Here is a 24,505-nt window from a genome sequence, read left to right on the forward strand (position 1 = left end):
TGTACCTTTGAAAATTCAAAATTTGTAATTTTTGTACATTTTTAAAAATTTTTAAGACTTTCAAGATATTCTTATCTCCTGATCTCTACGAGATGATATCTAGTGCATTTTATTTTTCAAGAAATTCTTATCCTTACATATATTTATCTTTAAAAATATCCTTGTTTTTAAAAGATATTTAACTCTGAATACCTTATCATCAAAACATGTCTGTAGCTAAATTTTTCAAAATTCTAATTATTTTCATATTATAGAGACTGTTGTGACGTGATGTTGTTTATCTCTGTTTGTAGTTATGAATTCAATCACAAATTATAGATTGAAAGGTTGCCAATGCCACATATTTGATATATTTTACGTTTAAATACTAGACCAAATCTACATAGTGTATTTTAATAAATTGATCTGGGTTAGGTTGAAACAAAAACAACATAGAACACCATTGTAACACATTGAATGGGTCAACAATAGAGCCAGATAAATTTAAAGCATGTCTCTAATAGAAACATCGCCAGTAAAAAAAACAACGTACAAAGCAGAACAGAAAACATTTAATATTTCCAAAAGTCAAAAGCAGAACACAATTAGTAAACTGAATTAGACATCTACGGAGAGTTTAGATATTTTCGGTAGTATTTTCCTCTCATATACCATTAAACTCGTGTAATGAACGTTCTAGAAAAATTTCCGTGGTCAGCTGGTTATTTGTTATTGTTATTTTGTATAATTTGGTTTTCTTTAGCTTTTACTTCTTTAGAATCGACGAATATTTTAAACTGTGGGAAACATTATTTTAATTTCATTATTTAAACAAATGTAAAAGTGTAATTATTAAGAATTAATTCTTAAAAGTATTTATTAGATGGAAATTACTTATTAACTCTCAAATTCTGTATGTATTAACATTTATATGACGTGCGTAACATACTGTAATCTTGTCGTTTTCTATTTCGTTTTTGAGAAAGAGAGTGTAAATTAAGGAATTGAGAAAAGATTTTTTTGATGTGATGTGGCTTGAAGATATTTGTGGTCTTCCTGTAAGCCTAAAAATCTTTCGAACTTTAGTCGAACTAAATCGTGTAAGAAAGGAATCTCGGAATTACTTTCGGTCTCCATGGTGAATCGGTTGGAGGTTAAGTATTCAGATGAGTCTGATCTGAGTGATATAAAAAGTGTTATTAATTTATTTCAACCATGCAGGAAGTTTCAGTGGGATGGTGGTTAGTGTGTTAATATTTTTTTCTAAAATCTTTCATAAACTATGGATGATATTCGTAGGGTGCTCCATATGTTCGTTTTTAGCGTGTTCGCAAGACAAAGATGGAGATTCTCTTTCTGATCAGTGCATGGGTAAAAAATATTAATGATATGCGAGACATGGACATGTGGTCTAGTCATAGTTGGTTGAACAGTGGAACACTGAAGCCCAGATCGATAAATCCCAATTATAAAAGTTAAAATATGTTTTTTATTTAAATTTGTGTATTTTTTCTACAACTAAAAATATATTCCAAAAAAAACTGAATAACATATCAAATGAACATATATTAATGGAAATGAAATGTGAAATACTTTGTGGTTAAGAAAAAATGACATTTTGAGGTTAGCGGTACACCATATGGAATTCCGATGAAACAATCAAATCAATTAATTACAGAAAATTCACGGCTTTTCACCATAATACTAATTTATAGTCGCGATTTGGTCACCGAAGAACGTGCAAATTGCCCTATTAGCATTTAACATTTTTGGTAATGTATAATGTAGCAAATATGAGCCAGTCATTTTTGTCAATGCCATTACAGATATATATTTATCGACGTAGCATAAAATAAAATAAAAATTTACTTAACACTGTAAACGGGCAAACAAAGCATCATAAAAAGGAAAAATTGAAGGCTTTTCACAAGCCTTTCACTCAATAGTTCCGGAGATTTATTGTGCCAAAAATGACGTATAAAAGAGATTGAAAGCTGTCGAATATTTGATGAGTGTTTTTAGACAGATAATTTTAATCACATGTATGTATGTATATAGCAGCAGTGCGTGTCTTTTATATAGACGTCGAAAAAGGAACTTGTTTTTTTTTAAAAAAAATTATAAAGCGTTATATGAAAACGGTATTTTTATATAAAAGTAACATTAGGGATTTTCGTACTAAGAAATACATTTTGGTTATACAAAACAACAATCAATGTATTTTATTGTAACTTATTTTGCAAGTTTGCCTATTTAAATACTCTGAATTTGTTAGTTTTGCTGTAGCGGTGCTAAATCAGGTAAATATGGAGATTCGTAATTTTAATGAAATAATTATTGTCGAAATGTATGATTTGAAAGAAATTTTTTTTTTCTTGTTATATGTAGATACTTTTTACCGCTTAATTGTGGTTTGTCATCATGTGTTCATTTTCTCTATTACATCATTGTTATTTTTGGCAATTCTTCGAATTTCATTTTACGTTTTAGTTTAAAAATATCTTTGGTCAATTAATCAAATTTTACATTGATTTAGAGTAATTGGTACTATGGGTGCTCATATGGACATATTTAAGCCCACAATATATTTGATAAAAAATATGTTCTATTCAAAAAATCATTTAATCAAAAGTATTTTATGATGAATGTTCAAATTTAGTAATTGTATTGTTGAAATTGAAATTTTGGCTGCAGTTTTCTGAAGATCGGTTGTTTTAAACTAACAACAGTTTGATGGACATTGCCTATAAGCTTTATCATAACATAATTTCGAAGACTACTGTGTACAAAATTGATGCTACACAACTAACACATTGTTGATAAATGTTTACCGTTAATTAAAACAATTCAAAATGTATATAGTCCTAACATTTTGTATAGTTTTCCATGCAATCGCTGGTGAAGCTTTCACTTGATTCAATCATGTTCTTCTTCATATATTATTCCAATGGTCCACCTTTTATGATGCGTTAACATTATTTTTCAAAATTAGTTTGATCTTCTTTCATGGAAACACAACTATAGAGTTTTGTGGCATCAATATTTAATGCAAATTAAAATATCCTTATTTCTGGACTATTTTATGGACTATTACCTTTGAAACGCGCTATAGTATGGTTTCAATGAATTAATATTATTAGATATATGTTTACAGCCATGTATTAGATATATATATATATATATATATATATATAATGTTATATAAAGTTAAATACCGATTAAGTCTTGTCCCTTATTTATTTTTATTATTTATGAATTCTTGTACGTTCTCATACTACAAATGGTGTGGTCAGATCCTTTTTATTCTGAAAAAAAAATCTCCGAAAGAAAACGTAGAATGTGGACCGAAAAATTATTAAAATGAGGCAAAGTAATTCTGTTTCGGAAGAGCATGGACATGTAGATGGTAGTTTTCTGTTGGGAATAAAAATATTTTGCGAAAGAATAATGACTTACGCCTCAACAATTAGAATTGAATTTATATTTTCTTCAAAAATACTACTAAGGTACTTTATCTAAACTAACAACTAAACGCTTCCAACGTAAAATTTCCAGCTGGTAATATATGATAGTTGCAAAGAATAAAAATGTTTTAGAGTGGGCAAAAATTGCCTTTTATTTCTGCAATTAGCACCGTTCTTTTTTTGTTCGAAAGCTGAATATATATATATATATATATATATATATATATATATATATATATATGTAAAAGGGTTTTCTATATGGTTTGCCCAGTCGCAAAGTCTGACATAGTATCCAAATTCATTGCAGATTTCCAGCTTGTCGAGTCTAGAGAATGGCGAAGTTGAGTGCCCCGCTATTCGCCGAGAATGATGATAGAGTTAAAGAAATAATAGGGATTTTCTCTTTACCCGATTCTAAAATCAATACACCCAAAATAGCCGTAGTTCTCACCGAAAATACCGCACCTGACTAAAATTCTTTACATTTTAATGCCGATTTTTTTTGCCGTAACTTTGAATAATTTCGACAGCTTTCGAAAAAAAAAAGAGCGGCGCTAATTGCAGAAATAAAAGGCAATTTTTGCCCTCTCTAAAACATTTTTGTTCTTTGCAACTATCATATATTACCAGCTGGGAATTTTACGTTGGAAGCTTTTAGTTGTTAGTTTAGATAAAGTACCTTAGTAGTGTTATCGAAGAAAATATAAATTCAATGCTAATTGTTGAGGCGTAAGTAATTTTTCTTTCGCAAAATATTTTCATTCCCAACAAAAAAAAACTACCATTTACATGTCCATGCTCTTCCGAAACAGAATTACTTTGCCTCATTTTAATAATTTTTCGGTCCACATTCGACGTTTTCTTTCGGAGATTTTTTTTTCAGAATAAAAAGGATCTGACCACACCATTTGTAGTATGAGAACGTACAAGAATTCATAAATAATAAAAATAAATAAGGGACAAGACTTAATCGGTATTTAACTTTATATAATATTTTAAATTATATATATATATTTACAAAAATAGAAATATTTACAATGTGCTACAATTCGTATGTGTGCGCTGTAAAGTTTCGATTCCATGAAATTGCGACTGGAGCTGGTATGTCCGCAACTGTCATCAAGCTATTAAAATTAGACAATAGATGCAACTCAATTCGTGGATATGGCATGTATAACAGACTTGACAAATGCATCTAAACCAAAGGAATTTTTATGTAAACTCTGTTTTTGATGAATTATTCAGGCGATTGATTGCTGTTTGTTTCAAATTGTGATTGATCTGCGTCCTTAATATGGTTTCCTGATAAATATGTATAACATCAAAGTTTAGTCAAACCGATAATCTGTATTATGTTATTTTAGTTTTATTTTAGTTTGATTAATGCATCTAAATACTGGATTATATTCATTTCTAACTGTTTTTTAAAACATTTATTTTTTATCATTTTCAGCTACACCTTGCAGATAGATCATAATTAAAACTAAAGCCATATTCAGTCATATAACAATATAATTCCTATCAAAAAATTGAATTTCAATACATTAATCAAAAAAAGTGTACGTTATAATGTTTTTAATATTATATACTTTTTAATTATACTTTGGGCAACTATAAAGCAACTGATGTTATGTATTAACGAAATACAAAACGGCTGGGTAAAGGTGAACACGAAGAAATGGGGAAAGTAGATCGAAGCATGTGTGTGTTTTTCGCTGATCAGATTCAAATAAGGGAATATATAGTGAATACGGTAGGTAAGGCGGGACGCCCCAAGTCTTTGAACATTTGCAACATATAGTCAAATGTCAATGTTGCTGTAAAAATGGCTATTTTTTATATTTTATATCAAACGCACCAATTGCAATTTATAGCGTTACTATACAATTGATTAGGAAAAAGTAATCCCGTTTGAGTTTATTTGTATGTTTCACAAAAAGAACTTAATAATATAAATTTGGAATACTATTCAATAGCATATGCGACATTTTGATCGATGACCATTACTTCTGATGCTTATTGGTGAAAAAATAAACCAAGATCCTAGAAAGATTTACCTTATTAAGATTGCATTCCGGACACCATAAAAATGTTAGTTAATCTGGGAAAGGGTTATAGGGTGGACGCATCAGTACTTCCCAAACAATCTTTCTCGGTTCTTGTCTAATCGTTAAACATTGATTATTTCTGAGCTCTCTTTCAATCGCCTGCTTCAGTTGCATTAGTTATTGATAGGAGAAAGTATAATTTTAGTTGTTTGACTAAGTTCGAACAGGTCGTGATACTATTTCTTCTCACAAAACATTTGGCATGACCTAACTTGGCAGGATTTGCATAATACTGTTGTATATGATTCACATTTCATATCCAGTTAATATCGTTTCAAAATTGGGTGAAATACGTTTAAATATAAACTTGATTCAAAAATCGATTTTTTTGGATTCCTGTTGTAATGTAAATGCCATAAATTACTGCAGGATTTGCAATTTTAATAATGAAACATGAACAAAAAAAGTTTAGTTATAGTTTTGTGTCTGCGTAATCAAGAGAGAATAGTTTAAAGCAACAATATTAACAAGAGCATGTCTATAGCGGTGGTTCAAGTTAGTTTTAATTAAATTCGAAGGGAGAGGCTATAAAAAGTAGTGGATTTGGACCAAGATTAAATAACTTTCCGGACATAAACTATTTTCGTCAATTTTATACATATGCAACGGACAATAAAACGGAGTTTATTGTCTCCAAGAAGTTGTGTACGTATCCCAAATAGCGGTTTTGATTTTAAATTTTACTGCCCTTTATTTGTTTAATTCCACCATTAGATATTTGTCTAGCAATTTCGGTTAATTCAAAAACAGCTATTACCTAAGCTTTGTAGCTTCTGCGCCGAACATTGAAGTTTAATGATGCGAAATAATGACATAGTTTTCGTTTATTAAGAACCGTTACATCGCTTGTTCTAAAGGGGTTACTAAATCGCCCTGAGTGTCTTAATCCTCCAGTAAATTGCGTTGCGATTTACTTCTAGCCTCTCCCTTTAATAATACTCACTTCTTTTTTTCTGATGTGCTTTTTATATTTCCGATTCAGATTAATTAAAGCCTTTTTTTCCTCTAACGTGGCTTGCTGATCTCCAATTCGAATCACGGGCTTTACATACGTACGGAGAGACATTTATATATTTTTTTTATCTCCAGAGACATTTTAGAGTCGCTCGATTTTAATGTCAACTATGTAATTTGGTACTAAATTCACTTTTTTGTACTGCCAGCAAATATAAAAAGGCTAAATCGATGAACTTTGATGTCACGTAAGGTTTTTTTTTAAACATGGAGATCTAATTTTCGTTAAAAATAATCATAAAATATCATTTTCAGTACAGAATCACCATCGTTTTCTAGTTGGTATTGATTTTTATTACACTTTATTCTAAAAAATTATTGAAAGTTGAATAATTTTTGTTCTACATTAAATATATAAGAAATGGGCATCATATCTTATATAATTATGTACCATATATCACAACAAAAATAATTCTTTAAGAAAACTCTACAATTGCTTCAATTCTATCATAAAAGAATTAGAAATAGCTATATTTTAGGTAACAAGTTAATTTCACAGAATATATATCAGACATGACAGAAAGCATATCAGTAAAAATTATTTCATTAATATATGTATGCGCCTGCTTGGTGGCGTCTTTTGCAATAGTCGCGGTCTCGAATTTTGCTTGGGCATGTATGTACTTTATCTTTGGGATTGTAATTGTAAGTCCGGAAAGGAATAACCATCCCAGTCATTTTAGTAACCAGACCGGGTCAGACCAGATGTCTTCTGGGATGATTTCTAAGTTAGTCACTCGACAGTTGGTTGGTTTAATGCCGAGGACCATGGTTCGGTGCCCACGCTAAAGAGTAGGTCTATTTATTTATTTATTTACATATTATCGACCCATCCGCCTCGGGAACTATTTAGGGTCTATTTACAGATATACAATATTCAGTACATTTACAGTATCAGTTTTCAGTTAAAGTATATAATGTTTTTACAAGTATAGAATGCATCGAACAATATAAATACATGGTCGGAATATAAAGTCTAGAGTTAAATGTGTAGCATAAATGGTATATGTTGGCAAGATGACAAGAAAATTTATAAAAGCATACAGATGCATGAATATATGAATGCTACAGTATAATGATCGCATAACCCATCACAGTGATAAGGATACAAGATACAAAAAGTTAAAACGAACATGCATGATATTACGTAGATGTACACTATAATAATTTTAATACGAGTCCTGTTACTGTTAGAAAATTAATCAGCTTCCTCCAAATTCTCCAGCCTAAGATACTGGTCCATCTCCCAGGTTGACCAACCGTCTTTGCGATATGTATCTTATTCATTCGATTAGTATGTGTTTGATAGACAGCGAGGGACCACATTCGATATACAGTATGCTTCAGTGTGCTTCACAGTGGGCTTCTTCCCTTAACGATAAACTCATGGGTCAGTTTGCATTGACCAATTCTGGGACGCGAGAATAAACTTAAGTTACGCCTGCTGATGTTAGTGGTGTTGAGGCTCTGATAACACCCTTTTTTCACCTCCCAAAGCTTGTTGTTTTCTGTTAGATCCCATCTTGTTGAGTTGGTTTAGATGTCTAATGATTCTAGTAGAATGGTGCTTCATTTCTCTACTCCAGAAGAGAAAATTTTCAGTAAGTGATCCCTTTTATTGCCTAAGTAATCCGCCCTTTTATTTTCAATGATCCCAGAGCGATAAGGGAGCCACATAAAGGTGATCGTTTTGCGCACATTTTCGATATAGAGGTTAGTTCACGGATAAGCATTGCTAGCGGATGTAGAGGTAGATATGGTTGGAGGCACTTCAAATATGCACTGAAATCAGACCCTTATACATAGCAAACAGTTCAGCCGTCAATGCACACGATGAAACGGGGAGCCCGAAATGTCTTTTAGACACCATCGATGTAAATACTGCCTTCACGTAGTTATTGGTCATAAATCTATCTGAGAATATGAAAAAATGTTCAGGATATCTCTCAATTTATATTGATTGAATTGAGTATTTATATTGATTGAGTTTAATATATATATATATATATATATATATATATATATATATATATATATATATATATATATTATGATTTTATCTGACAGTTTTAACATGTATTTGACATACAGTTTTGAACATTCTATAACATCATTTATCAGTATACTTAAAAGCCTTAAAAGAATATTAACTAGGCCATTTGATTTAGGAAACAATTTTACACAAACTGGAGAAAAATCAATCCATAGAATTTTGAATCAGTTGTTCTTTATTCAGAAACATCATAAATATAAAATTTAGAAAACCACACCCCCGTCATATTTGTTAGCAAATATCTGTTTAAATAAAATGTGTATTTGCCAATTATTTTTAATTAACAATTAAACGATAATAATTATTAATGAAAAATACAATGTCGCATAAAAAAAGGGAATATGAAATTTTCGTCAATTAATCGAAATAACATACTTTCTATAGTGGGTTTTAAATATACCGTCTATATATTTTTGATTTGAGATTAATTAAAATCTTTTTGCGATTCGTATGATACGAAACATGCTAGTCCTGCAGCGAGAACTCTATATTTTCAATATACCAATTTCAAAAATACCTCATATTTTATTGACCTCTAGAAACATTTTAAACTAGTAGGAATTACGCTGATATTATTTTTGGTTATTTAAATGGAATTTGCGGTATTTTTTTCTGAAAATTCTCTAGTTTCGAATACTGTTTTTATACTACTCAATCCCCTATTACAAAAGCTAATTGTAATATAGCATTTTCATTTTTAAAGAGTATCTACGAGTATCAGTACGTTTCCTTTAGTATAGTATAGTTTATATAAGTATTTTAATAATAATGCGCTACTGTGATAAAAAATAACTTGAATTAGCAGAACGCAAAACACAGTTGAGATAACAATGTTCGGAATTCGTCTTCTTTAACCAGCATGTATACTATTAATAGCAACATTTTTTTGCGATATTAACGTGCTCTTCATAGCTGTTAAAAATACAAAGAATATTTAAGGAATGAAATGGGAAACAGAATATGCTTTTATAAACTTTAAACATTTTATCCCCAGGGAGTTAAGCTAGATCTAGAATAAAGAAAGGTTGGCTGCAATGTAAAGTTGCTTTTAGTGCAAAGTGGAGAATCTTAATTTGGTTAGTAGGAGATGGGTTACATTTAGCCAGCGCGCTATTTGATTAAATTTGTAAATTTCCCGCTAGTTTACTGTAATTGTTATATTTTTAAAAGGCTATTGTGGTATTTTCCTACACAGTATAACGCCTCTTTTGATCTCTCGGACACATCATTAATGTTTCAGCGAAAAATAACTGCCTCATGAATGCATGGTGTTTTTATTCGTAATTTAACAGTAACATCATGGGAATATGACACAATACAGTTAGCAAAATGTCTGATATTATACCGTTTATGGAGGATATGTATTAACAATAAAAATCTACAAAATGAATTAGGAATATCAAATATGCACAATATATATATATATATATGTGCAACGCTCGGAAGCAGACAAAGATTACTTGTTATGGAAAGCAACTCGGAGATTTAAAAGACGAATTATTAGAGTATCGCCTATTAAAAATCATCAAAATGAATAAATTATTTGCCGAACATTTATCTAACGTATTCTAATAGAATGATATAGAATCTAGAATAGATATATGTCCTGTTTATCAGCCCGATGTAGCTGTCTCTGATTTCTCCAATAGAAGAAAAAGGCTCCTGGAATTGATGATATTCCAGCTGGGTCATTAAAAGGGCTGCCACGAAAATCAATAACCATGTTGACATATTTATTCAATGTGTATTTGAGACTGAAGCATCTTCCAGAATGTCTTAAGGTTGCTCGAGTAATTATGCTTAAAAACCTGACAAACCAGCAGAACAAGTTGGATCTTACCGGCCTATTTCGCTGGTACCTGCGATATCAAAATTATTTGAGAAACTGCTGTTAAAACGTATTAAAATGTTTTTTGAAACAGCAGATTTCCAGTTTGGTTTTCGCAATCATCACTCGGCAATTGACCAAGTACACAAATAAACAGAGGTTGTTGAAAAGGTATTCGAAGAAAATAAATACTGATATTTTAATCTTGTATCAATAGCAATAATTAAGATTGTACTAAACATTTGTATTATAAGATATAATTAATAAATAAAACAATATATTATATTATATGAAATAACAAAATATTACCTAAGTTGTTTGAGGAAGTTTTAGAACCTACAATATATCAAAAACTCTAAATAGAGTATTAAATTACTGGCTAATTAATTAGAATTAACAAGGATAATTCATACGATATGAACAATCCTTTTTGCGAAGTTTCTTTTGAAATATTCCCTCTAACTCAACCCTATTGTTTCATATGCGCTTTAACATTAATGGGATATTATCGATTAATTATTAAAACATTGAAAATAGGTGATTGGTATTTGTAGACGTTATTAAAAGCATGTTTAATTTACATCCATCGGTGAATAAAGTCTATTGGAACAAAGGTTTGGATTGTGAATATCAGTTGCCAAATTCACTGTAGTTGCTTTTGTCTGATAAGGGAATTGGAAACTATTAATGGGGGTCTCGATTTCAATAGAATATATTACTTCGCTCAATTAATTTTAAAACAACATTTAAAATCGAGCCAAATAGAATGATGTAATTCTAATCCTCGATAAATTATTATTATTTTAACTGCAGATTATTTTTGTGGAGAAAATTTTTTCATCAAAAAAACAAACAGTTGTTTATATGTCTGAAAGTAAGAACAATATTGCAATGTATGATAGAGCAGTACATTCTTCATGAGATTCTCTATAAATTGCGATAATTTCATTAATATGTAGTTAGTATAAAAACTTGTAGAAGTAAAAGTCTGAAAATGAAAATAGTTATATAATTTAAGGTAAAATAGATATATTTTTTCATATCTAACTGAAGCTGTGGAAGTATAATTACTAAATACTGTAAAGAATTGAAAATGAGTCCATTTTTAACTACAGCTATTTTGTTTTGTGTGGCGTTTTGGCCTGAAGAAAAAACTGGATTGTTCGACCATGAAAATAATCCTCATATATCTTGGAAAGTACTGATAATAATGCAATAAATGTTAAACGGCTAAATTCGTCATGAAATTCTCTATAAATGGTGATAACGTCATTATTATACTAATAGCGTAACACAAATTCAGAAGAACAAGTCTAAAAGTGGCCAAACATTGCAATATTTCACGGCTTATATATGGAAAAATAAGCAATTTTTTAATATTTCATGTGAAATGTGTGATAGTATATGTATTAAATGGTATCTATTTTTAACTATAGCTTATTTTTATGAAGATATTTTGACCTGAAGAAAAAATGTATTCTTCCACAGAGACATTAATCCTATCTGAAAGTACTGATAAAGAAATATTGAAAGATAGCATATTGAAGTGAAGATAATTTCATTATTATATCACTAGTGTCAAATATATTAAAAGAAAAAATTTTAAAATGAAAAATTAGCAACTTTTTAATGTTTTATATCAATTGAAATTATGACAGTATATATATTAGATGGTGTCGAAAATAGAAAATGTATCAGTTTTTACTTGCAGCTTATTGCTATGAGGATATATTGACCTGATAAAAATTGTATTTTTTCCCAAAAAAACCTTGTTTTTTTTGTATATATATTTTAAAGTCTCCTTTTACCAACGAGAGTTTATCTGGACTGGACCTACAGTTTAACGTGGACTCTGAAACACGGTCCTCGGCTTTAATCCTACCGACTGGCGAGTGACCAACTTAGAAATCATCCCAGAAGACATCCGGATTTTGCACTCTTGTCTAAGGACAACCACAAATGTTAAATAATCACAAACATAAATTTACGACCATGCCTCAGCAGGATTCGAACCCGCGACTATCGCAACAGTAGGAGGACCGTCCTGCCGTCTTTACCACTGCGCCAACCAAACCGGCCCCTTATATCATTGAAAATACTAATTATATCGCAATAAATATTTAATATATTTTCTATAAGTCATGATGTATAGAGGATCAAACAGTAACAATATAGTAATATATCAAGACTTGAAAAAGTCAATAAAAGTGTAAGTAAGTTAAAAGTAATTAAGCTTGTTAAGTAATTAAAAGTTATTATGGAGAACTATTTTTTCTTTATATGTATTATTTGTGTATTTTTTCTAAAATTGTTACTTATCAAGGAATTATAAGTAATCATATATTATATTCCGATAATATTTTAGTTATTAACAAAAGGAATGACGATCAATTTTATCAAAAATAATATAATTCGCATTAGAATTAATTATTATATGAATAGAATAATTCGACAAACTCTTTCAACATATTTTCACTAAATTTAAAAAGTTTTCCACTGTAATAACTAAATATATTTCAATATGTTTATATAAAGCTGATTATACTAATAACATTAAATACAATAATTCCATAATAGATACAAAATTAATTCGTCTATTTTATTAATCAGCATTCACCTATAATTTATTTTTAATCGTCAGGCGGTCACTAAGTAAATTTAATTAGTGTGAAAACAGTGGCTGTAAAAAATTTCCCAAATTCCAATACTTAGCACGGGTTCCGTAGAGAGACGAGGAATTTTCATTTTTCATAAAATAGATTTCTCAAATTTTGGTTCGTATATTATATAAAACATCGGTGCAGCGGTTATCAAAGAATGTTGTAATATTCGATGAAATAAATGATAAACATTTCCGTATAGTTATTAATAGGAGATATTTTTCAAATTTTAGGAGATATTCTTATCGACAATAAAGTTATAATATGTATAAAACACGATTTTTATGGCCATTTATTATTTTTATCAACGATATTTGATATGGTTCTTAATCATATATGTTTTCTGTCTAATAAAATAATATTTGGTACTTGTATATAAGTTGGCGAAAAAGTAATTTCGGGTGATCATAATAGATGGCTTTAAAATTGCATATCTCTAGCAATTGTTATTCAATGAAGCCATATTATAGGGCGTTTGAGTGGTAAGAATCCACAGAATGTTCTAGAACTAAAAGTAGGCTCAATAGCTTACTCAGTTACCTGTTAGAACGGTCCGTATAACATTGACCGGGGTTTGAAATTTATATGAATAAATTCAGTTTGAAAAACATTATGTCACTTACAAATTTTATCAATTATATTTGGCATGGTACTTAATCATATAGGTTTTCGTTCTAATAAGATACTATTTGGTACCTATATAACTCTGCGGAAAATCAATACTCGTTTTTCATAATAGATAGCTTTAGGAGATATAAGCTCCAGTAATAGTAATTTAATGAAGTCATACTATAGTAGGTTTGATTAGTAACACTGATTAACTAACATTGATTAATGTTGGAAACTTATATGAATAAATTCAGTTTGAAATAAATGATGTATATGACCATGTATGGCTTTAATCAATTATGTTAGATGCGGTACTTAATCGTATTTATTTTACTAATACTAACAAAATAGTACTTATATATAAGGTTCGGGAAAAGTCATTCCCGGTTTTCAGAATAGATATTTATTAAATCGCCAGTCGCCAGTAATACATATTCAGTAAAGTCATAATATAGCGAGCTGTAGCAATCTATAGAATATATATTCAAAGTACTATATATGATCAGCATAATAATCTAAAAATTATCATTCTATAGAATTGGAAGTTTTCTACTCCAATACTAAACAGAATCTGTATAAAATATGATGTATATGACCATGTATGGCATTTATGAATTAAATTTACTGAGGTACTTGAATATATAGATTTTCCGTTTAATAAAATAATATTTGATGCTTTTATATAAGGTTGCGGAAAAATTAATTTCGGTTTTCCATAATAGTTTGTTTTAATATTGCATATATTCAGTAATACTTATTAAATGAAGTCACACTCTAGCAAGTTTAAATGCTAACAGTCCATATAATTGTATAGATGTAAAAGTAACGTCAATATTTTACTTAGTTATAAATTAAAACGGTTCATATAAGATTGATTGGTTCTAGAGTATTTCAAAAACATGAAAAACTAAAAATTACTTTTTCTCCAACCCATTATATACCTCTAAATGTGGTACGTATGAACTGCATAATAACTTAAAAAAGAACATTCTATAGAATAGAAAGTTTTCTGCACCAACATTAAACAATTTCGTTGTTTGTTTCCCAATAGAAGTTCCATAATAAAACCAATATAATTAACATTTTCTGAACTTAACGGCCATCAGCTTTATTATAAATGGGTTTTAATAATGAAGTGAAAAGTTAAAATAACTTTTTGAATTTGTGCTTAAGCGCTTCCGAACCCAAAGAGCTTTTAATTATTATGTTTTCGAGTATTTGTAAATGTGCTTATGTTGTGCTGTTTCATGAACAATTATCTTCTATTAAGCTATATGTAATTGCTATTAACCTATATCATTTGCAGAATATTTACCTCGTAATAGAATAGAATGCTTATTTAAGTATATTACGAGGGGGAATCGGAATATATCGGGGGATATAGAGGAGTCGATGCCTGAGTGTTCTTTGGTTTATGAGGTGGGGGTAAACCGTGTGAGTAGCAGCTGTGCTCCATTCTGTCCGCAGTACAGCCATGACTGAGCGCGAGGTCATATGTTACAAAACGCATCATCATAGGGTTTTTAAACAAAGAAGACGTTGAGCCATCGGACATTTAGTATATTACGAGGGGGAATCGGAATATATCGGGGGATATAGAGGAGTCGATGCCTGAGTGTTCTTTGGTTTATGAGGTGGGGGTAAACCGTGTGAGTAGCAGCTGTGCTCCATTCTGTCCGCAGTACAGCCATGACTGAGCGCGAGGTCATATGTTACAAAACGCATCATCATAGGGTTTTTAAACAAAGAAGACGTTGAGCCATCGGACATTTTCACTTGTTTGAAGATACAAGTTGAGGATGATACACTGTTTCAGAATCGAGTGTATATTGGGTGTGACAAAAGTACCACCCCACCATATTCATTGCGCGTCATTTTGGTTATGTGACGTTTTGCTCAGTCTCGCTTTAACCATTGTGTTGTGTAAGTATCCGAATTTTATTGTGGATCAATATACGCCAAAAGAACGGACAGAAATAGTGTCTCAAAGATGTTTGGTGAAATGATTTGATTTTTGTGATTTTTCGTCTAAATTGATAATAAGCCATGAAGCCCATTTCTTTCTCAGCGGCCACGTCAATAATCAGAACAGTCAGTTTTGGGGAACACATAATCCTCAATTAATTTATGAAACATCATTGCATCCACCAAAAACAACTGTATGATGTGGTATTTATGTTGGAAACATCATTGGTCCCTATTTTTTGAAAATGACCAGTGTTGCAGTTATTGTTACTGCTGAACGGTACCAAGTCATGATTCGAAGTTTTTCCCGAAATGGAAGAGCAAGAACTGGAGGGTATGTGCTTTCAGTAAGATGGGACCACAGCTGTTTGTGCTCGTTCAACAATTACTGAATGAGAAACGACAAAAACCAATTTCGCGAATTGGCGATCTAGCATATATGTGGGAAGTCTTCAATCCATCATCACTAATCAACTTGGACGAAGACTGTCCAGTCAAACCCAAAACCCATCCCACAGCCCTGTTTTCTTTAACTCAAGGCAAGTTTTACTCACTGATTTTGTTCACGATCAACGAACACCGAATGCGGCTTACTATTCTGAGTTGTTACAGTTGACAAAAATCACGTATCGAAGCAAACGAAGAGGTATGCCCATTCGAGACATTATTATCTTTCATGACAGCGCCGGGCCACATACCGCAGCTTTGCCAAGGAATAAATTGGAAGAAATGCACTGGGAAACCATCAAGCACCCTCCTTATAGCCCTGAATTTTTTGTTTGAGCCCTTGAAATAATCATTTGAAAGCAATGAAGAAGTAGAATATTATGTGCACAATTGGCTGACAACTAGACCACAAATTTTTTATGAAGAAGTTTCTAAATCGGTGGCAAAAGTGTGTAGATAACGAAGGTGACTGCACTGAAAAACGTTAAACATTTAATATTTCTGTTTGTGAATACCATTTATTAACACATTTATTTTACAAAATTACAGTTTACATTTGACTCCCCCTCGAAGATTAAGATAAAAAAAAATACGCGTAAATATAAAACTATATAGTGACTTTTTAGTTATTTTAATATGGTAAAATATAAAATGCAGAATTTTTTAAAAAATCAACTACAAAATAGCTTCGCGAGAGGATTATCGAACGGCCAAGAAAAAGATCTTAAATGTTTCGACACCATTTAACACCACAGACAGGCGGTCTCCAATAATTACCTAAAAACTTTCGGTATTATACATAATTTCGGTTTAAATCAAGGCCGAGTTCGGTTTAACCGAATAATTGTATAATCAAAAAGATTAACCGAGCGTATAAAAAAACAAAATTAATAGACAAAATAGACGAAATACCTAAAATACCCTTAATAAAAACACGAGGCTTTTATCTCTGAGCTAAAACAATTCTCTTACATATTAAGCAGTTTGTACTCAAAATCGGCGAGTGTTTCATGGCAAACGAAAAAGGAATTCCTTAAATAATTTCTCTTATAATCTGCAAAGTTGATTTAAAATAGATGATGGTAAAAAATTATCTAGAGGCGCGTTTAGCAACGGAACATGTATTTTCCCACATAAAAAACAATAAATTTCAATCGAAAGTGTATTAACTATACAGGGGTTGCCTTTTATATTTCGGGATTGTATTAGACTAACATTAATAAGAACTACTGTTAGTAGTTTATAATTATTGTATGAATATTTGATGCTATCGTCTTGAAATTCTCTATTGATGGTGATAATTACGTTGTTATACCATTACTATAAAAAGTTTCAGAAGGAAAAGTCTAAATATGACGGAAAATATCAATATTTTATGTTTCATATCCAACTGAAATTATGAAAGCGTATGTATTAAGTAGTATAGAAAACAGAAAACGTATCCATTATTAACTGCAACATATTGGTATAGAGATATTTTGGTCTGAATAGAAATTTGTATTTTCCCCCAAAACCAAAAACTTCGTTATATACTTGAAAGTGTTAACAGTATTGAAATATAAGTTAAACCGATAAATTGGTCTTGAAATTCTCTATAAATGGCCATAATTACGTTGCTATACAATTACTATAAAAAGCTTCAGAAGGAAAAGTCTAAATATGACGGAAAATATCAATATTTCACGACCATATATATGGAAACATTGGGATTTTTTTTTCATGTTTCATATCCAACTGAAATTATGTAAGCGTATGTATTAAGTAGTATAGAAAACAGAAAACGTATCCATTATTAACTGCAGCATATTGGTATAGAGATATTTTGGTCTGAATAGAAATTTGTATTTTCCCCCAAAACCAAACACTTTATTATATATTTGAAAGTGTTAACAGTATTGAAAGATAAGTTGAACCGACAAATTGGTCTTAAAATTCTCTATAAATGGCCATAATTACGTTCCTATACAATTACTATAAAAAGTTTCAGAAGGAAAAGTCTAAATATGACGGAAAATATCAATATTTTACGACAATATATATGGAAAAAATAGGCAATTTTTTTCATGTTTCATATCCAACTGAAATTATGAAAGCGTATGTATTAAGTAGTATAGAAAACAGAAAACGTATCCATTATTAACTGCAGCATATTTTTATGAAGATATTTTGGTCTGAAGAATTTTCCCCCAAAACCAAAAACTTCGTTATATATTTGAAAGTGTTAACAGTATTGAAATATAAGTTAAACCGATAAATTGAACTTGAAATTCTCTATAAATGGCGATAATTACGTTGCTCTACCGTTATTATAAAAAGTTTCAGAAGGAAAAGTCTAACTATGACGGAAAATATCAATATTTCCCGACTATATATTTGGAAAAATAGGCAAATTTTTCATGTTTCATATAGAGCTGAAATTATGACAATATACGTATTAAGTAGTGTAGAAAACAGAAAACGTATGCATTATCAACTGCAGCATATTGGTATAAAGATATTTCGGTCTGAACAGAAATTTTTATTTTTCTCCATGAACAAAAATTTCGTTATATATTTGAAAGTATTAACTCTATTGAAATATAAGTCAAACAGACAAATTCGTGATGAAATTCTCTACTAATAGTGAAAATTACGTTGCTATACAATTACTATAAAAAGGTTCAGAAGGAAAAGTCTAAATATGACGGAAAATATCAATATTTCACGACTATATATATGGAAAAATAGGCAAATTTTTTCATGTTTCATATAGAGCTGAAATTATGACAATATACACATTAAGTAGTTTAGAAAACAGAAAACCTATGCATTATCAACTGCAGCATACTGGTATAAAGATATTTTGGTCTGAACAGAAATTTTTATTTTCCCCCATGAACAAAAATTTCGTTATATATTTGAAAGTATTAACACTATTGAAATATGAGTTAAACAGACAAATTCGTGATGCAATTCTCTACTAATAGTGAAAATTACGTTGCTATACAATTACTATAAAAAGGTTCAGAAGGAAAAGTCTAAATATGACTGAAAATATCAATATTTCACGACTATATATATGGAAAAATAGGCAAATTTTTTCATGTTTCATATAGAGCTGAAATTATGACAATATACGTATTATGTAGTTTAGAAAACAGAAAACCTATGCATTATTAACTGCAGCATACTGGTATAAAGATATTTCGGTCTGAACAGAAATTTTTATTTTCCTCCATGAACAAAAATTTCGTTATATATTTGAAAGTATTAACTCTATTGAAATATAAGTTAAACAGACAAATTCGTGATGAAATTTTCCACTAATAGTGATAATTAAGTTGTCATACAATTACTATAAAAAGTTTCAGAAGGAAAAGTCTAAATATGACGGAAAATATCTATATTTCACGACTATATGGAAAAAGAGGCAAATTTTTTCATGTTTCATATAGAGCTGAAATTATGACAATATACGTATTAAGTAGTTTAGAAAACAGAAAATCTATGCATTATCAACTGCAGCATACTAGTATAAAGATATTTTGGCCTGAACAGAAATTTTATTTTCCCCCATGAACAAAAATTTCGTTATATATTTGAGAGTATTAACACTATTGAAATATGAGTTAAACAGACAAATTCGTGATGCAATTCTCTACTAATAGTGAAAATTACGTTACTATACAATTACTATAAAAAGGTTCAGAAGGAAAAGTCTAAATATGACGGAAAATAGCAATATTTCACGACTATATATATGGAAAAATAGGCAAATTTTTTCATGTTTCATATAGAGCTGAAATTATGACAATATATGTATTAAGTAGTTTAGAAAACAGAAAACCTATGCATTATCAACTGCAGCATACTGGTATAAAGATATTTTGGTCTGAACAGAAATTATTATTTTCCCCCATGAACAAAAATTTCGTTATATATTTGAAAGTATTAACACTATTGAAATATGAGTTAAACAGAAAAATTCGTGATGGAATTCTCTACTAATAGTGAAAATTACGTTGCTATACAATTACTATAAAAAGGTTCAGAAGGAAAAGTCTAAATATGACGGAAAATATCAACATTTCACGACTATATGTATGGAAAAATATGCAAATTTTTTCATGTTTCATATAGAGCTGAAATTATGACAATATACGTATTAAGTAGTTTAGAAAACAGAAAACCTATGCATTATTAACTGCAGCATATTGGTATAAAGATATTTTGGTCTGAATAGAAATTTGTATTTTCCCCAAAAACAAAAACTTCGTTATATATTTGAAAGTATTAACACTATTGAAATATAAGTTAAACCAGTAAATTCGTATTGAAATTCTCTATTAATATTGATAATTATGTTGCTATACCATTACTATAAAAAGTTATTGCATATTGTTATGAAGATATTTTGACCCGAAGATAAATTTGTATTCTCTCCTAAAAAACTTTGATGTATTTATGAAAGTACTAATAATATTGAAATATAGGTTAAACCAGCAAATTCATCTTGAAATTTTCTATAAACTTCTATAATTTCACTATTATACCATTAGTATAAGATGTTATATCCAACTAAAATTATGACCGTATATGGAAACAGTTGTGTAGAAAATATAAAATGTATCTGTTCTTAGACATTTTGACTTTTTAAGAAAAATTTGTATTTCTACCCGACTAAAATCCAATATTATCCAATATTTTTTAAACATGTCATCCAAAAGTAAAACCCAAAAAAGAATTATAGTAAATAACTGTAAATAAATTATATTTCGAAATATGAAAATATTTTAGCGGTCATAACTTTGAAATAAAACCTGTATAATATTAATTAAGTAATAAATTAAAAAGTGTTTTAAGATAAAAGCTGAGTAGTAATAATTTTGAAAAATGGCCTAAACTTTGTGGGAGTAATAATGAAATACTGAAAGGTGGTAAAATATCTCGAATAGAGAACTCGACAGGCCCATTTACAAAGTTGCATAGGTCATAAATTTCAATAGAAATGGAGTGTTTTAAATAAAATAGCTTAACAAACAGGGAGTTGTATATTCAGCTACTAGACTGATTCAATGCTCAATATTGTTAACTATGCGTTAGTGGCATATGTGAGAGTTTCGAGCAATATTTCACTGTCGTTGTACCCGAATCAACAAATTAGTATTGTAGTTACGCCGACATCGCTAATCTGGGATTAACCAGAGCTTTAGCATAAACCACAGCTATGGAGACCGTCTCAACTATCCGGCGATTATTAAACCAGTGGCCATATCATTTACCGTCTTGCGTAATGCCTTATAAATGATCCTCTCTTCGCTGAAGTGACCTACATTTGTTCCACAGTAGCTTTCGTATAAATCTTTTATTTTTTTCTACTTAACATAGTAATTCTTAATTACGATATATCCAGACCAGTCTCTCAGAGGCCCTATTTATTTTTCCTTAGATAAAGTTCTAAATAGACAAACATTTCGTAACAAATAATGTATCAGCACGTATCAAAATCAGGGACATATACTATTATTCTCGTTTGAACTAATATTGTCCATTATAATATGAAAATAATATTAATACATCAATTTCGTATTCCAGAAAATTGTTTTGCAATACTACAAGTAAATCTTATTACGAAGAAAAGTTAATTCAACGAAAATTGCAAATCCACAAATGTTAGGAATATTCCAAATACATTATTGATTGTATTCAGAAAATGTGTCGCATTAGGGTTGAAACTGTATTGAAAATGTTAACTTGTAGCTAATAACGTATCAGCATAAATCAAAATCAAGGACATATATTGCTTATTCTCTTTTGAACTAATACGGTCCACTTTAATATAAAAAGAACAGTAATATATCAATTTTATATTCCAGAAAATTGTTTTGCAATACTACAAGTAAATCTTATTACGAAGAAAAGTTATTTCGACGAAAATTGCAAATCCACAAATGTTAGGAATATTCCAAATACATTATTGATTGTATTCAGAAAATGTGTAGCATTAGAGTTGAAATTGTATTGAAAATGTTAACTTGTAGCTAATAACGTATCAGCATAAATAAAAATCAAGGACATATATTGCTTATTCTCTTTTGAACTAATACGGTCCACTTTAATATAAAAAGAACAGTAATATATCAATTTTATATTCCAGAAAATTGTTTTGCAATACTACAAGTAAATCTTATTACGAAGAAAAGTTATTTCAACGAAAATTGCAAATCCACAAATGTTAGGAATATTCCAAATACATTATTGATTGCATTCAGAAAATGTGTAGCATTAGAGTTGAAATTGTATTGAAAATGTTAACTTGTAGCTAATAACGTATCAGCATAAATCAAAATCAAGGACATATATTGCTTATTCTCTTTTGAACTAATACGGTCCACTTTAATATAAAAAGAACAGTAATATATCAATTTTATATTCCAGAAAATTGTTTTGCAATACTACAAGTAAATCTTATTACGAAGAAAAGTTATTTCAACGAAAATTGCAAATCCACAAATGTTAGGAATATTCCAAATACATTATTGATTGTATTCAGAAAATGTGTAGCATTAGAGTTGAAATTGTATTGAAAATGTTAACTTGTAGCTAATAACGTATCAGCATAAATAAAAATCAAGGACATATATTGCTTATTCTCTTTTGAACTAATACGGTCCACTTTAATATAAAAAGAACAGTAATATATCAATTTTATATTCCAGAAAATTGTTTTGCAATACTACAAGTAAATCTTATTACGAAGAAAAGTTATTTCAACGAAAATTGCAAATCCACAAATGTTAGGAATATTCCAAATACATTATTGATTGTATTCAGAAAATGTGTAGCATTAGAGTTGAAATTGTATTGAAAATGTTACTTGTAGCTAATAACGTATCAGCATAAATAAAAATCAAGGACATATATTGGTTATTCTCTTTTGAACTAATACGGTCCACTTTAATATAAAAAGAACAGTAATATACCAATTTTATATTCCAGAAAATTGTTTTGCAATACTACAAGTAAATCTTATTACGAAGAAAAGTTATTTCAACAAAAATTGCAAATCCACAAATGTTAGGAATATTCCAAATACATTATTGATTGCATTCAGAAAATGTGTAGCATTAGAGTTGAAATTGTATTGAAAATGTTAACTTGTAGCTAATAACGTATCAGCATAAATCAAAATCAAGGACATATATTGCTTATTCTCTTTTGAACTAATACGGTCCACTTTAATATAAAAAGAACAGTAATATATCAATTTTATATTCCAGAAAATTGTTTTGCAATACTACAAGTAAATCTTATTACGAAGAAAAGTTATTTCAACGAAAATTGCAAATCCACAAATGTTAGGAATATTCCATATATATTATTGATTGTATTCAGAAAATGTGTCGCATTAGAGTTGAAATTGTATTGAAAATATTAACTTGTAGCTAATAATGTATCAGCACAAATCAAGGACATAAATTGTTCATTCTCTTTTGATCTAATACTGTCCAATATTATATCAATTTCGTATTCCAGAAAACTGTTTCGCAATTGTACAAGTAAATCTTATTACTAAGAAAGGAACCACGAACTTTAGCCAAGAAAAACTTACCCAAGAAACCTTTTTTCCTTAACCAAGGAAAGCTATTTCAATGAAAATTGCAAATCCTAACAGAAATGCTAGGCATATTTCAAATACATCATAGACTGATTTCACATAATCTGTCGTCTTAAAGTGGAAATTGTGTTGAAAAGTCCAAAAGGTTAATTGGTATTAAATAATATATTATTCATATAAAAATAATATTGAAAATATATTCCAAATACATTATCGATTATATTTCGAAAATGTATCAACTTGAAAAGGTGTCCAAATATTCTAAATTCTGAAATTATGCTGTTTTTATCGGTTTTTACATAATACGAATAAAAAGAATTACGAACTTGCATTCACTTTTTATATACCACGCATATTATTGGTATTACTTTGGAAATATAAATATTAGGTATGTTAATATTCTAAATAAACAGCTTGATTCAGAATCAAGTTTTATGTATATGATAATATGTTGTTATTGTAACTTAATCATAAGGAGGTTTGAGGTTTTTTGTACATCGACATGTTTTGTATTTGTCAAAAATATTGCTAATGATTTTAATGATTTAAATAAAAATATAGGGTAAATATATCTTTATACAGGTAAATATAAATATCTCTAACAAAATTCTCATTCTAAATATTGAATCACTAGTTTTTATGCGGTATTGTGAATCAAAAATAGTAATTGTTTCTCCGTTGGTCTTCCTAAATATCATCAAAAATAGGTATTAATACTTTAGTTATCAGATATAAATAATTGCTGATAAATACTATATGAATACATTAACTGAGGAGATAT

General features: G+C 29.4%; 1 protein-coding gene across 2 annotated transcripts in view; it reads right to left on the reverse strand.

Annotated features, from left to right (window-relative positions):
• The window catches only part of LOC143197822 (metabotropic glycine receptor), a 578,984-nt gene that overhangs the window by 228,194 nt on the left and 326,285 nt on the right, over positions 1 to 24,505 (reverse strand). The gene's annotated exons all lie outside the window — the stretch shown is intronic.

This window comes from Rhynchophorus ferrugineus, unplaced genomic scaffold (assembly GCF_030347505.1).
Source record: "Rhynchophorus ferrugineus isolate W39M unplaced genomic scaffold, kcgeb_rfMv2 rfM5, whole genome shotgun sequence".
In the NCBI taxonomy this organism is placed as follows: Eukaryota; Metazoa; Arthropoda; class Insecta; order Coleoptera; family Curculionidae; genus Rhynchophorus; species Rhynchophorus ferrugineus.